Source organism: Lagenorhynchus albirostris, chromosome 15, assembly GCF_949774975.1.
Source record: "Lagenorhynchus albirostris chromosome 15, mLagAlb1.1, whole genome shotgun sequence".
Taxonomy (NCBI): Eukaryota; Metazoa; Chordata; class Mammalia; order Artiodactyla; family Delphinidae; genus Lagenorhynchus; species Lagenorhynchus albirostris.
Genome location: NC_083109.1, coordinates 40,532,186 through 40,546,842, shown reverse-complemented (window position 1 = coordinate 40,546,842; position 14,657 = coordinate 40,532,186). Strand labels below are relative to the sequence as shown.

Below are 14,657 nucleotides of genomic sequence, written 5' to 3'. Positions count from 1 at the left end.
CGGAGATATAAATTTGAGAATCTTCATTGTACAGATCTCTGTAAGTAAAGAACACCAACGGAGTGATTGTAGGTAGAAAAGAAAAGAGGTTCAAAAATTGATCACTTGGAGTACTCCAGCATTTAGAGGTTGAGGAGAGTTGAGCAGGGACCATCCAGAGGCAGCTGGGAAGAAGCTACCTGAAGCAAAGGAGGAAATTCAAGGTTGTGGGGTATCCAGGTGCCCAAGTGAAGAATGCATTTCAGTGAGAAGATGGGTCAGTAAAATACAGACTAAGAAAAACCATGGGATTTAGCAATGTAGAGACCATTGAAGAGTTTTGGTAGAATGGGGAGGATGAGCTTAATGGGGTTAGGAGAGAATGAGGAGTGTGGAATTGGAGACAGTTAGGAGAGACAACTCCTTTTTCTAAAATATTTGACGATTAGGAAGTTGCAGGCATCATCACACTTCATCCTTAAAAAAATACTTCGACATGTAACTTCCAAACACAAAGACATTCTTCTACATAAGCATGACACTATTATCACACTAAGGGAATTTAATATCGTTAAAATAGTAGTCAAATTTCTCACTCATTCCAGTAATATTCTTTACAGTGTTTTTTCCTAATCCAGGACTAGTCATTTTTAAAGTGTCTACAGTAGTTGACTTATAGAATACCCACAATATGGATTTGTCTGATTGTTTCCTCACAATTCAGCTGAAAAGTTTTTGGCAAGAATTTTCCATGAATGATGTTGTATACTTCCCATTGCTTCACATCAGGAGGCACATAATGTCAGTTTGTCCCATTTTTTGTGCTGTTAACTTTGCTCACTCAGTTAAGGTGGTGTCCTACTGATTTTTCCATCATAAAGCTCCACTTTTTCTTTTGTAACTGATAGGTAATTTGTGCAGTGTGTGAATATCCTGTTCCCCAACATTTTACTTGGTGATGTTATAGATTTTTATAGATTTATAGATCCTTGCTTGAATCAGTTATTATATTGTTAGTTGCAGAATATTGATTTTCTGTTTCGGTCATTTCTTCTACATTTGGTAGTTAGCATTCTAACTTATGCTAGTAGAACTCCCTCTAGAAACTGGAAGGGAAAGTGAGATCAAGAGAGCATTTTTCTTTAATATGAGAGGGAAATAACAGCATGCTATATTACTTCTGGGAGTGATCCACAGACAGGAAAAAATGATGCAGAGAACTACATTCTAAAGTAGGCAAAAGGAGTTGGAATGTTTTTGCTCGAGTGGAGGAATTGGCCTTTGGTAGATGTGCATGGACATTTCATCCATTGTAACAGGAGAGAAGGGAAGGAATATGGTCACAGAGAGTAATGAGTAGAAATGGTGGTGGGAGCTTGTGGTACACTTCTATTTGCTTATATTTTTCTAGTGAAATGGGAAGTAAAGTCACCAGCTGAGAGTAGGGATGAGGTGGGGAGGGGGCGATTGTAATGATGGACCGTAGTATCTATGTTGGGTTAGGAGGGAAATGAGGGTATATTGGGGTGACGGATGGGGGAAAGGTCAGAGGATTGATGGACTGTAGGTCCCTGTGAGACAAAAGAATTGTTAGCCTTGGGGTACTAGAGAGAATAAAATGGAAGGATTGGAGCTAGTGGTTGAGGAGTAGGATACTTGAAATTAAGATTATGGTGTGTTTGCAGTTTGGGTAATGACAGTTCTAGTTATGGGGGGAGTTTCTGAGATTACAGGGAGTATGGAATAATAGTCAGTGAACTGTGAGGCACAGGGTGTTGGAACAGTCATCTGTGTGGACATTGGAATCACCAAGAATTATGACAGGGCTAGAATTGGAGAGAGTGGCAGTGAGCCAAAGCTTAGCTGTTCAAGAAGTGAGGGGTGTGACTATAGTCATTAGATCTCTGCAGTAACGGGGGAGTAGGTGGTGTAGTCTGATAACATGTTACTAAAAGTTGGGGACTTTAGGAGGAAGACCAGCCAGTGGACTGGAGTTGGCAGTGAGTAGCAAGATGGACAGACTGTGGGAGAAAAAAAATTCACCACCTAGAAGAGCTGCAGGAGAAACAGTGTCCTCAGAGAAGAACCAGGTTTCAGTGAGACTCAAATTAGCAAGGGAATGAATAAAGAGGATTTTGTTAATAACTATTAATGACTGATTATGATGGACTAAGGTGTAGAAATGTTCTTTTTGGGGAAGGGTGGGAATGGGAATATTCAGCATATTTTTAGGAGAAGGGATGATTTGGAAGTTGTGGACTTCTTGTGATGACAGAATTAAATAGAGATAAAGGATATAATGAGATGAATACTGACCTCTTAAAGCTGTACTAGTGGTGAGACTGTCAGTGTCTGGGCAGATCTTGTCGGAAACACCCAGAGCTGTGGGATTCTTAGTCTTTTGAAGGAGACATGGAAGGCAGAGAAGAAGGAAGGACTCCTTGCTGTCTCACCCTGCAAGAGGAGTCTTTCTTGACTCCCACACGCACGGAGGCGAGAGGTGGGGTCGCAGCTCCTCCTCCCTCTACTTACTCTTTCCTCCACGCTTCACAGCTGTAGTTCTGTTTGATTCTGGTATCTGATCTTTATCCTTTGTACTTCCTTTTTCCCCATCTTTATTCCATCTCCGTTTCTCTATTCAGTGACCCAATGGGAAGCTTAAACACAGAGACATTAACAGGTTGACTATAAGGGCCTTGTACGGTAATAAGCTGAAACTTTTACTGTGCCGCCCCCCAAAAAAGAAAAATTAAATCATTTGTGGAATGTGTAATAAAAATGAGAAGCAGCTAGGGTTATCTAAAAACAGTGGTAGCTAGCACATTTTCTCCATAGAGTTGCCAGTAAATTTCTCAGAAGTTACTGGATTATTTTAACAATAATTTTCTCTGTTAGTATTAAGATTTAATTTTTTTAAGTTTTCCAAGAAGTTTTTTAAAAAAAAAGATCTAAAGCAGAACTGAAGATATTTTTATAATAGTAGTAGTTTCAGAAAGTGCTAAAAATTCCCATACCTTTTGAAGTTTTAGATTAATTGGTCTGCTGTTTTAGGATCCCAATTAAATACATAAATCAATAAGTGCTTCTGGTTGCCAGCATCTAGGCTGATTCTCTTAATGTGGTCCTTTCCCTCTCTGCCTGTGTGTCATGTCAGTTGTACTGTTTGCATCTGTAGCTACTATTTCCAGACAGTAGTACTTTTTTTGACTTTGCGTTAGATTTACAATCTGCCCAAAGTCGGTTCAAGACCAGAGAGTGTGTTTCATGTATTGTTTTCCCGCAGCCCACAGCTATGGTGATTTGTTTGAAGTTGTGAATTCTTTGGTCTTTAAAGCAGAGCTTTTGCCTATTCTGTTTGAGGTTGTCCCACGTCATCATTCTATATACTGACTGCCTGGCTAGCACACTGTCATTTTTCACACACATGTTCCATGTGTTATTTTGACAGAATTCACTCAGACTACTTTCAGCAGTTTCATTATTGCTGTTCTTTTTTTTCTAAGATTGAAAAGTCATATAACCCTATACTACTTTAACACGTTTGATTTTTTTCCCAATTTTTTTGTGGTAAAATATATATAACATAAACTTTACCATCTTAACTATGTTCAAGTGTGTAGTGCAGTGGTATTAAGAACATTCATACTATTGTGCAGCCATCACAACCATCCATCTCCATATGCATTTTCATCTTTATAAAACTGAATCTCTATATCCATTAAACAAGTCTTCATTGCCCCTCCCCCAGCCCCTGGCAACCACCATTCTACTTTCTGTCTCTCTGATTTTGGCTACTCTAAGTATCTCATATAAATGGAATCATACATACAGTATTTGTCTTTTTGTCACTGACTTATTTCAGTTAGCAGAATGTCCTCAAGGTTCATCTGTGTTGTAGCATCCTTCTTAAGGCTGAGTAATATTCCATGGTATGTATGTGTGTATATATATGTATATATGCTGCATTTTGCTTACCCAGTTCATCCATTGATGGACACTTGAGTTGCTTCCATGTTTTAGCTATTACACATTCATTTTTATCCATTATCTTCTACAGGCACATGTAGTTGATTATACTCCTACTTTGCATTCACCTTTTTTGTTTCATTTCTCATACTTATTTTTACATGTTTCTAAATAATCTTTTAATCATAATGCCTGCATCACATTCCATTGTGTATCTAATTTATGTTTTAGGCTCTTTCTAATGTTTTGCTATTACGGAGGACATAATCTTATATTGAATTTTCTTAGGGATAAATTCCTATGGGTAGAACATCTTCATGCCTCTTATCATTTATCTTGAAACAGTTCTGTTAATTCATGGTGCTAACTAAGGAGCTTCTTACTTTTTAATTTATGAAGCCTCCTCAGAAATGCTGATAAAATACACAAAATCAAATCTAGTTTCTACAGTTGGCTCAAGGTTTGAAGCCACATAAAGGAAAAGGCATAAGTACTTTCTATAGATCTTTGGTTTGATATAAAACTTAATCCCACTTTGGGACCATATGCCATGTTCCTGCGCTCTGAAAGATTTGCCAGCCTTTCTCAGTGCCCTTTTGGTTAGACCATTGTAGACAACTGCTCACTGACTATAATGCAATGATAATTTAAAACTTTGAGGTCCAAGGTAAAGCTGGTAAAAATATTGTGGATTGAACTGGTAGCTAAGCAGGTTGAATCTGCAGGTATCGTGTGGGAGGGGCTCTGTATTATTTTCAATACACAGTGACACTGTTTGCCTGATGTAATCTACTAGGGGAAGAGAGTGTACAAGTACTTTCCCCACTCTCATGATAATCTTCATTGAGGGTGGGGGATAGTTCTCATCAAATGAGCTATCAAGAGATAGCCTTAGCTCAATCTACTCATTCAGTGACATGGAAAACTTTTATCTGTAAAATTATTTGGCATAAACTTGAAAATCTGATCCTATGTATGTCAAAAGATGAGTGCCAATAATTTGACTTGGGCGGGTTCCCTTGGTGTTTGGAATGATACGCGTCAGTGGTAAATTGAAGCATGCATTTTGAAGGCGTAAGAATTGGCTTGCATAAATTAGGGATATCTGTCTGCCTTGGACTTCACCAAGCTTTTCCTAAGCATTGTCACCTTAGATTGTCATAAATCATATTTCATTTTAGGTTTCCATTGCTGCTTCTTTCTGTGGAAACATAGAGAGATTTAAAAATTTTTTTAAGTAATTTATTTGGATTCATAATTTCGAACCAGAAGCAGACTTCTCAGGGTATGGGAACAGTTTGGTCTACGGCCAGGATCACACGTGTGACAATGTCTAAGAAGCCTGTCTTCTGATTAATAAGCTGCTCTGAAGGTCTTAAAAAAAAAAAAAGCCAACAGAAGGCTTTGCGTATTTGCTGTTGAACACTGCACTGCAGGCTTCTAGGCATACGTGTTGTTAGTTGGTATTCCAAGATTCTGATATCTTTTTGGACCCAGGGAATGCTTGACCCATCATAGATTAGTTTAGTAGATTTCTGTCAACAGAGAATCCCTAAGAATAGAAACAGTGCTAGCTTATAAAACAAGCCATGGATATATTGAAGTCCTAATTTTCAGTGTTACTTTAATTCTCTATTAATTCTCATTCTGTAACTTTTCAATGTTGCAGTGGAGGACACTGCCAATGAAATAAACTCTGAGTTAATTACAAATACTAGAAAAGGAGTAAACCTTAAATGGTACTCTACTTCAGAGATCCCCAACTAGCATACCACCTGTGGATTACAGATTTCCCCAGGTATTGATCCCTTTAGCCTTTAGACCAACCAGAGCCCCCAGCTTCGTTTCCTTCTCTGGTAGCCTCCTCCATTTACTCCAGTGTGCTGTGCAAGCATTATTTTTTATATCTGTCATAATAGGAGAAAGGTTGGGAAGACACTGCTTTCCTAATAGTTATTTGGGAAATCTTTTTAGCAGTAGTCAGAATTACAGTTTACTTATATAAACTCAGCCCAGTATATGTGGAAGAAAATACTTAGATTGCAGCAAGAAAAATATAGCTTAAGAGGTCGTTAAATATTGAAATGCTAGGGAGGTTGAAGTGCTTTTCATTTCTTTTCATTTTTATTAAAGAAAGATTTTTTTTTGTTTAATTAATTTAGAAATGACATTTCGGTTGTGCTGCAGCCTCAAAATGCCCTTATGTTCATAGTTTCTGTAGTCAGAACCTCTCCCAGGGAGGGAAACAATTAGACACTCCTAAGTTTCAAGCCATCAATTTACAGGTGGATTTTCCAAAAACAGTGTATAGATCGGGACTGTCTTACAATGAAGTTTGGGATAGCATTAGTAGTTTACTGTGATCATGGAAAGAGCATAGAGGGCTTGTGTCAGAAAATCTGAGTTTAGGTACCTACTGTTCTGATGGGGATTAAATGACTAAAGGCAGTGAAACCTAGTTTAGCACACAGTTGTCAAAGACTGAACATTTACTACCCTTTTTTTTTTAAACAACTTTATTGTGGGAAAGTAGAGCCTAGATACAAAAGTAAACACTATGTATGTATACAGTTTAAAGGAAAAGAATAAAATGAACACCTGTGCACCCAGCTTAAGAAAGAACATTACCAACATATGCGGTCGCCTGTGAGACTCCTCTCTTACACCCTCTTCCTTTCTCTATCGGAATAAACTATGAAACTGCATTCCATATTAATCATCCCCCTTTTCTATACAATAGTTTTACCACCTATGCATGTATCCCTAAACAGCCTATATTTAGTTTTGTTAATTTTGAAGTTTATAAAAGCATCCTCTGTGTATTCTTCTGTCAGTTGCTTTTTGCTGTTAACGTTCTGTTTTGAGAGTTATTCATAATCCATATGTGAAGACATGGTCCGTTAATTTTCACTGTTACATAGAATTCCATTATAGATATATCATAGTATATTTGTTCTATTGCCGGTTATTGCGGTGTTTTGCTATTATAAACAATGTCTTTGTGAATATTCTTGGACTTATCACCTAGGTATATATTGAATTTCTTGGATATGTGTAGAATTTCTTGGTTGTACAGCATGCTCCCAATTACCTTAACTAGGTCATGCCAAATTGTTTTCCCAGGTGCTTGTACCATTTACTCTAACCAGTAGTGTGAGTTCCCATAGCTCTTTATCCTCACCATTAGTTTATATTGTCAGGTGATTTTTTGCCAATTGAGTATGTAAGCAATGGTATCTCATTATGGTTTCAATTTGTGTATTACTCTCAAATATTTGTTGAGTTCCTGCTCTGTGTGCCAGACTCTTCTCTGATAGCACTGAACAAAACAGACAAAGATCCAGGCCTTTGTGGGGTCTTACATTTTAGTGTGTATACATTGGGGGAGAGGGGATGAAGGGAATTGGTAAACAAATAAATAGGTAAAATAATCAGATGATGATTAAGGGCTATAGAAACAAAAGGATAAAACCTAGATGGGGAACAGGAAGTTCATGGGTGGGAGGGGGTAGCCATTTAAAAAGGACAGTAGGGGAAGGCTTCATTGAGAAAATGACATTTGTACAAAGAGCTAATGGGAAAGACATTGCACCCTGTGTGTTATCCTGGGAAAGAACATTTCAGGCAGAGGAAGCAATAAATGCAAAAAGCCCTGAGGGGAAAGCATTTCTGATTTGTTCAGGAATAATGAGGCAGAATGAGCCAGGGAGTGGACAGTAATAGAAGGTGAGGGCAGAGAGGTGCCCAAGTCACAAAGGGTTTTGTAGACCTCTGGATGGACTTTAACTTTTACTTGAAATGCAGTGGGAAATGGAAGTGATATGACCTAACTTACGTTTTTAAAGGATCGCTCAGGCATTTGCCTAATTACTAATGAAAAGAATATTTTTTTCCTGCTTTCTTATTTGTGAAATACCTGTTCATGTCTTTTGACCATTTTTTATGTAGTGTTCTTTGTCTGTGTTTTAGTGATTCATAGGAGTTCTTCCTCTGTTTGGAGTTCTTCCTATATTTTGGGCTTGTTTTTTATCAGCCATATATTTTGCACATAGCTTTTCCTAGTTTGTGACTTTCCTTTTTACCCTCTTCAGAGTGTCTTTTGAAGAACAAAACTGGTATAGTCAAGTTTATTAAACTTGTCCTTTTATTCTTATGTACCTCTAGTTCACATAAGTGTATTCATTATAATCTCTGGATTAAGACACTCTTTCATCATTGGTCCAGCATGACCTTCTTTTATTTATTTATTTTTAGTAAAAAGTAAACCCACTATAAAAGCTAGAATTGTGCAACAACTTAAATTTATCCATCTGATCTCTCCTGCTTCCCCATAACTAAGAATAACCATCATCCAGATTTCAGTATTCACTCCTTTGCTTTCCGTTGTGTATATTTTCATCTAATTTATAAGTATTTCTGAAAAGTCTGGATGCACAAAAAGGAATGAAGTACTGATATATGCTATAAAGTGGATGAACCGTGAAAATATTATGCTAAGTGAAAGAAGCCAGTCACAAAATGCCACATATTTTATATGAAATATGCAGAACAGACAATAGAGACAAGAAATAGATTAGTGGTTGGAGGGTGGGGGGGTGTCAGAGTGTCCTGCAGGGGAGAGAGATAGGGTTTCTTTTTGAGAAGAAGAAAATGTTCTAAAATTGACTCTGGTGATGGTTGCATATATCTGTGAATGTACTAAAAAACATTGAATTTTATTCTTTAAATGGGTGAATTATATGGTATATGAACTATATCTCATTAAAGCTCGTAACTTTGTTAACATTGATGGGAGATGGGTTTGTATCATTTGGGACTGATTTTTGACTTTTAAGTCCTTGATTCATCAGGAGTTGATTTTTATTTTTTTTTGGTATGATATAAGGTGGGAATCCAATTTCAACTTCTTCTACATGGCAGATGTTTTTTATCCTCTTCCATTTATTGAATAATCTCTCCTTTCTCCCAGTAATCAGACAAGTCACCTCTGTCAGGTACCAATATTTCAAAACTGTGTGGATCTATTGGTTGGTTCTCTGTTTTATTGGTCAGTAAGTTACTCTGCCTAACCCTGGACCTGTAACACACTTCCTAGAACTGGATAAAGAGCACTAATGACCCACACACCCACCCCCTCCCTTAGGCCAGTTGGTGTGAGCGCTCTGTGAAGAAACCAAACGCTGCTGCCACCACCACCAGCAGCACCAACAAACACTTGAAGCTGCTGCCTTGTGCAGTATCTTCAGGGGAGAGCCAGGCTTCAGTTAGAGCAAGAAGATGAAGAAAATGTTGAGATAAAATAATTGAGTTTTTACTGATGATGTACTGTGAATTCCAGGGAATTTAGTGGTAGAGAATTGAAGGGGGTGGGAGATAGTGACAGAGAGAGTAGATGTATAGTTAACTTCTGAGGATTAGAACATGGAAGATTAGGGGGAACCTGATGATTAGGAGCTTTTGGTGGTGACTAAGATGAATAAGGGATAAAAGTCACAGAGAGATTATTCCTGCTGGGTTCAAGATTTTGGTGGTGAGGCTGAATGCTGAGGATTAGGGAGGGAAGGGTATCTGCTGTTGCCATGGATGCACCGAGCTGGTCACCTCTTGATCCTTTTCTGGGGAGGGGCAAATTTACTGTGAACTCAGGGCTTCCCCTTGAGCCCTATTGATGTGAGTTTACAGGTAAGGAAGCCTGTGTAACTAAAGAATACACTTCCCTAATTCCAGGGCCCAGGGGCCCACTTCTGAACCCTGTCAGGAAAGGATTGGCCTTATTCCACAGTGCTGTCTTTTATCCCTGGCTTTTAAAATACTTCAGTGTTCTAGAGTTTCACTATGATATATGTAGGTAATTTTTCGCTTGGTACCTTTATTCTTGCTTAGAATTAATCGGATACCCAGAATCCTGAAGATTAGTAACTTTCCATTCATTTTAAAATTCTGAGAACTTCTCATCCATTTTCTCTTAAAATATTACCTTTTCCTCATCTTCTCTATTTTCTCCTTCTGGGAATCCCATTTGATATGTGTGGTGCCTTCTCATTCTGTATCTAACTCATAGTTTCCATACCTTTGAATCTGTGCAGCATGCTGGGTAATTTCTTCAGTTCTGTCTTTCAGTTCATTAATCTTTTCTTTACCTCTGCTGTGTAACTTGGTTGACTTTATAATTTCAGTTATGTTTTTCATTTCTGGAACTTTTTTTTCTTCCCCAAATCTGTCTCATACCTTTGATAATCTTTTAATTTCTTTTGTTTTTTTAAATGTGCTGATTTTATATTCTGTTTCTGTTAATTCCAAAATCTATAGTCCTTATAGGTCTGACTTATTTGGTTTTCAGCTTACTCTGGTTCATATTGAATTTTGATTGTAATCTAATTGTTCTTGGATCTTTCTTTACCTATGGGAATTCTCAGAGGCCTGAGTCAAAAAAATACTTCTTTTAGAGAGTACTTGCCAGGTACCTAAGGGCACTTCCAATCCTGGACCTATTGAAACCAAATTTTTGGATTAGGGTGTTTGGGGCCACACAAATAGTGTGAATTCTAGCCACAAACTCATGGATTTGTGGACTTGTGGTTATAAATTCTCTGGGGGGAAAATGTGTTTTTACTTCCCTTGTTCTGCCCATGGCCAAAGCCCAAACAGGCATGTATCCCTTCTAAATTGTTGGAGGAGGAGCAGCATCTACTAAAGGATCCTGGCTTCATGGTAGTGGTCTCTGGGACCTGCCATCATGATCGGGCTCCAAACTTTGCCTCCTGCCTCCTTGGCTAACAGCCCATTAAAACCCAAGATCCATGCTATACCAGAGCAGATTAGTGCATGTCCCCAACGAAAATTCCCTACTTCTGAGCTAGTATAACATTTCTGTTTGAGCTTTCTTATTTTGACTAAATTCCAAAAAATTGCCTTCATTTCCTTACGTCTTACCCATTCATTAAAGTTTTCATTTTTCTGCCTTGTCTATAAACATTATGTATAAAAAATAACAATAGATCTTCTTTGCCACAAATTAAAGAGCAGAATAGTTTCATCAGACTTGGCCAGAATTTTACTTTAGTATTAAGGACAGCTTGCTATTACGTACATTATGATCACAAACTACTTGAAAGGCAAAGAAAACATACAAATAAAGTACAGACAAATACAGGAAACAATAACTCCCTAATGAAGCCCAAATGTCTTGTATTTGAAGTCAGCTTTTTAAGAACATTTGATTCTAAGAAGCTGGGACAGGTTGATTCACAGTAAGATGAATATACTTGCAAATGGAAGACATCATTCTACAGGAGAGTAAAAGAAGATTCAGAAGAGTTAGAGAATGATAAGCTCAAATTCAAGGCGAATACAAAACAGTTGCTACCCACTGAAACAGCTTTTAGACAAAGAACAACAACAAAAAGCATTAACATTTCTTCATTTAGTACATACTTTGAGAGTGTCTCCTATGAATACCTCATTGACTGTTTTAGGAGAAAGGGAATTAAATGCTATATGAGAAGCCATTCCCAGTCTAAGTAGCTTACCTATACTACCCTTTTATCCTTATTATATTTATTATAACTGTCTGTATTGTTTCCATATAGTAGATATAACGGTATTCTAACAATATTAAGTGCATACAAGGAGCATTTGTTGGCTCTGAATTTTGCTATTTACTGTTATTCCCAAGGCTAGTTGTTATTTTACTTTTTAATTTCATGAACTGTTGCTCCCTGTCTGTAACGTTGGGAACAAATTTGACTCATGTATCCTTTCAGTTGCACTTCATTCATTCAGCAGACATTTATTCAGCATGTGCTGTGTACTTGGCCCTCCACTAGCCATAGGGTTACCTTTGTGGGGGGAAAAAAGCAAGCCGTGGCCTCTACTGTCATGGACTCTGCAACCTAGTAAGGGTGATAACCATTAATAATAGTTAAAAAAAATAATCACACAAACATAAAATTGCAGCTGTGATAACTAGTGCAGAATAAAAGAATATGGTACTGTAAGAGTTTAGGAGAGAGGGATTTACAGAAGTTCAAATTATGAACCAAAGTCTGAACAATGTTCTAAACAAATCTTGAACCAAGTTCGAAACACTTAAAATCTTCATCTTTAAAAACTACAAAGATTGATAGTTTTGCTATCTGATATGCTTTAAGGATAAGTAAATGTCTCCTTCCCTCTCCCCACACCATTGGGGAAAACTGACTAGTTTGAAAGGGTGCCTTTGATGTCAGTGTTCCTCAGGGCATGGTTACACACAGAGTGAATTCCAAGTTGGGAGTTCAGTTGGCGATGGTAGTTAGTTACATTTTAAAGGGTACTTTTGGGATTGTGTGTTAACATGGTCTCATTTAAACATACAACATACATAAATAAAGACTGAGCCGTAAGTGTTCGTAAGTATTCTCAATGGATCCTAAGTTCTCACATACATAAAAAAGTGCCAGTTTCAGCCTATATCAGAAATCTTAAAACATGTATTTTGTTTTTATAAACAAAACCAGCCATAGTACCTAGTTGAGTTATTTTAAGTTATTCATGTCCTGTCCCTTGAAGACGTTTCAAAATTTCAAATGAGCAAGTTCAGAAGAAATGTATATTCTTACTTTAGTGGATTTTGAAAGGATATTTAAAAGAATTTTTGTGTGTATGCAAACTGCCAAAATAAGTCTGAATGAATTGCGCTTAAATTATTATTGTTATAATTCAGTCATCTGTGCTCATGGTTGGTTTAAAAGAATTTTTCACCCCTTATTTGTAGGGTCATTGATGTTATTTTTAACTAATTCAGCAGTCCTTGCCTATATGCTTAAATTTTTAAAAAACAAATGCACAAAACTAGACATTTATAATGAAGTTTTTTAGTCACGTAGTGGCTGCTCTCAAATGAAGCTAAAAGTGTCTTAAGAATGTTCTTGTGCATATGCCAGGAAGCTTCTGGAATGGGCATATTTTTAAGAATTTAGAACATAAACAGCTGTGATCCGTGGCAGGAGATTTAAATGACCTCATGATGACAGCAAGAACAAAGCATTTTTAAGTTATCATGGTGGTGTGTTAATTCATTGCAATGTGTTTGTCATTCTACTATTTTGGTGTATTAAGTGAGAGCCAGGCAAAAAATTACAGACTGTATTTAACTGAAGATACTATTTCTTTATTGTTGTAAACAAACTAAATACCAGAAAAATATTTCCCAAGAAGGATATTTCATGAATTATTTAGAGCCATAGGTCCTAAAAAAAAAAAAAAAATGTATGAACCACTTTGGGATAAAGGCCATTTATTTAGATCCTAAAGTTTTGATTCATTTTCTGTTGGAGAGACTATGTTCCAAACATGAAAGATCAAACAGTTGGCTTGAAATAAGAATTCCTCCTTCAAGACAGATCAATTAAGTGCTTATTAAGTACTTACTATGTGTCTGGCACTATGCTAAATATTATGCAATACAAAAGAAGGTGACTTCAGCTGCCTTTGTTCTAGTTGGAAAAAAAGGCATACTCAGTTGAAACTTCTAAACTAAAAAAAGACATTATTATAATCAAGTACCAAACAAAAATAATACATAATTTATGTGATACAAATAATGAAGTAGCCCTTCTCTTCAGAAATGACTTCAAATGCTTAAAGAACAAGAAAGGGAGAATTGTTTCCAATCACCTGTCCTGAAACAGATCTATATCACTTTTTGGTTCCCTCAGAAACAACCTATGGTATCTTGAACTAATGGTGACTGAAGTTTGATTCAGTATCTTTTTCCTACTGTAACTGAGCATGACCCTATGGGGCCTTCCTAAGACAGACCCCTCCCCCATGTCCTCTGCTTTAGCTCCTCTCTGAAGTACGCAGATAACAGTATATAATGCACATTTCCTGAGTTGTTTTACAGATGTTAAAACCCCCACCAAATGGAAGAAATTAACTATTTGATGACCATGAGCACATAGCCCCCAGACCTACTGGTGCCTAAGGATTGATAATGTTAATGCCTATGACAGGACCCCGTTACCTCACCATCAACCAATCAGAGAATTGTACACGAGCTGATCACATACCCTGGGGTTCCTCTCGCTCACCTTGCCTTTAAAAATGCTTTGCTGAAACCCATTGGGGAGTTCAGGCTTTTTGAGCATTAGCTACCCTGGACTCCTTGTTTGGCACCTGCAATAAATGCTGCACCTTCCTTCACAAAAAAATGAAGGAAGGGAAGGGAAGGGGAAGGGAGGAAAAAGGGAAGGAAAGAAATGACTTCTAATCATTGTCTAGGACAGTGGTTCTCAACTAGGGGTGATTTTGCTCCCTAGAGGACATTTGGCAATTCTGGAGAGATTTTTTTATTTTCATAACTGGGGGCTACTGGCAGCTAGTGTGGAGAGGCCAGGTATATTGCTTAACATTCTGTAATGCACAGTCCTTCACAACAAAGAATTATCTGGTCCAAAATGACAGTTGTACTGAAATGAGAAACCCTGGTGTAGAACCTACAAATGTCAGTGATAAGTTTCGAAATAGTGGGAAATGGACTCCCGTCTTCTCCTAGACCTCTGTTGCCCTGGTAATGCTGTTTGCCTGAGGCCATTTGGATCCTTACATAGAAATGAGCATTGAGGATTTATAAACTTTTGAACATTGTATGCAAGTTTTTCCAGTACAGTGTTTGAGAGAGAGATTCCATAGGTTTTTGTTTTACATTTTATTATTATTACTTTTTAAAT

At 37.3% G+C, this 14,657-nt stretch overlaps 1 protein-coding gene across 1 annotated transcript in view; it reads left to right on the top strand.

Annotated features, from left to right (window-relative positions):
* The window catches only part of ESF1 (ESF1 nucleolar pre-rRNA processing protein homolog), a 59,449-nt gene that overhangs the window by 26,047 nt on the left and 18,745 nt on the right, over positions 1-14,657 (top strand). The gene's annotated exons all lie outside the window — the stretch shown is intronic.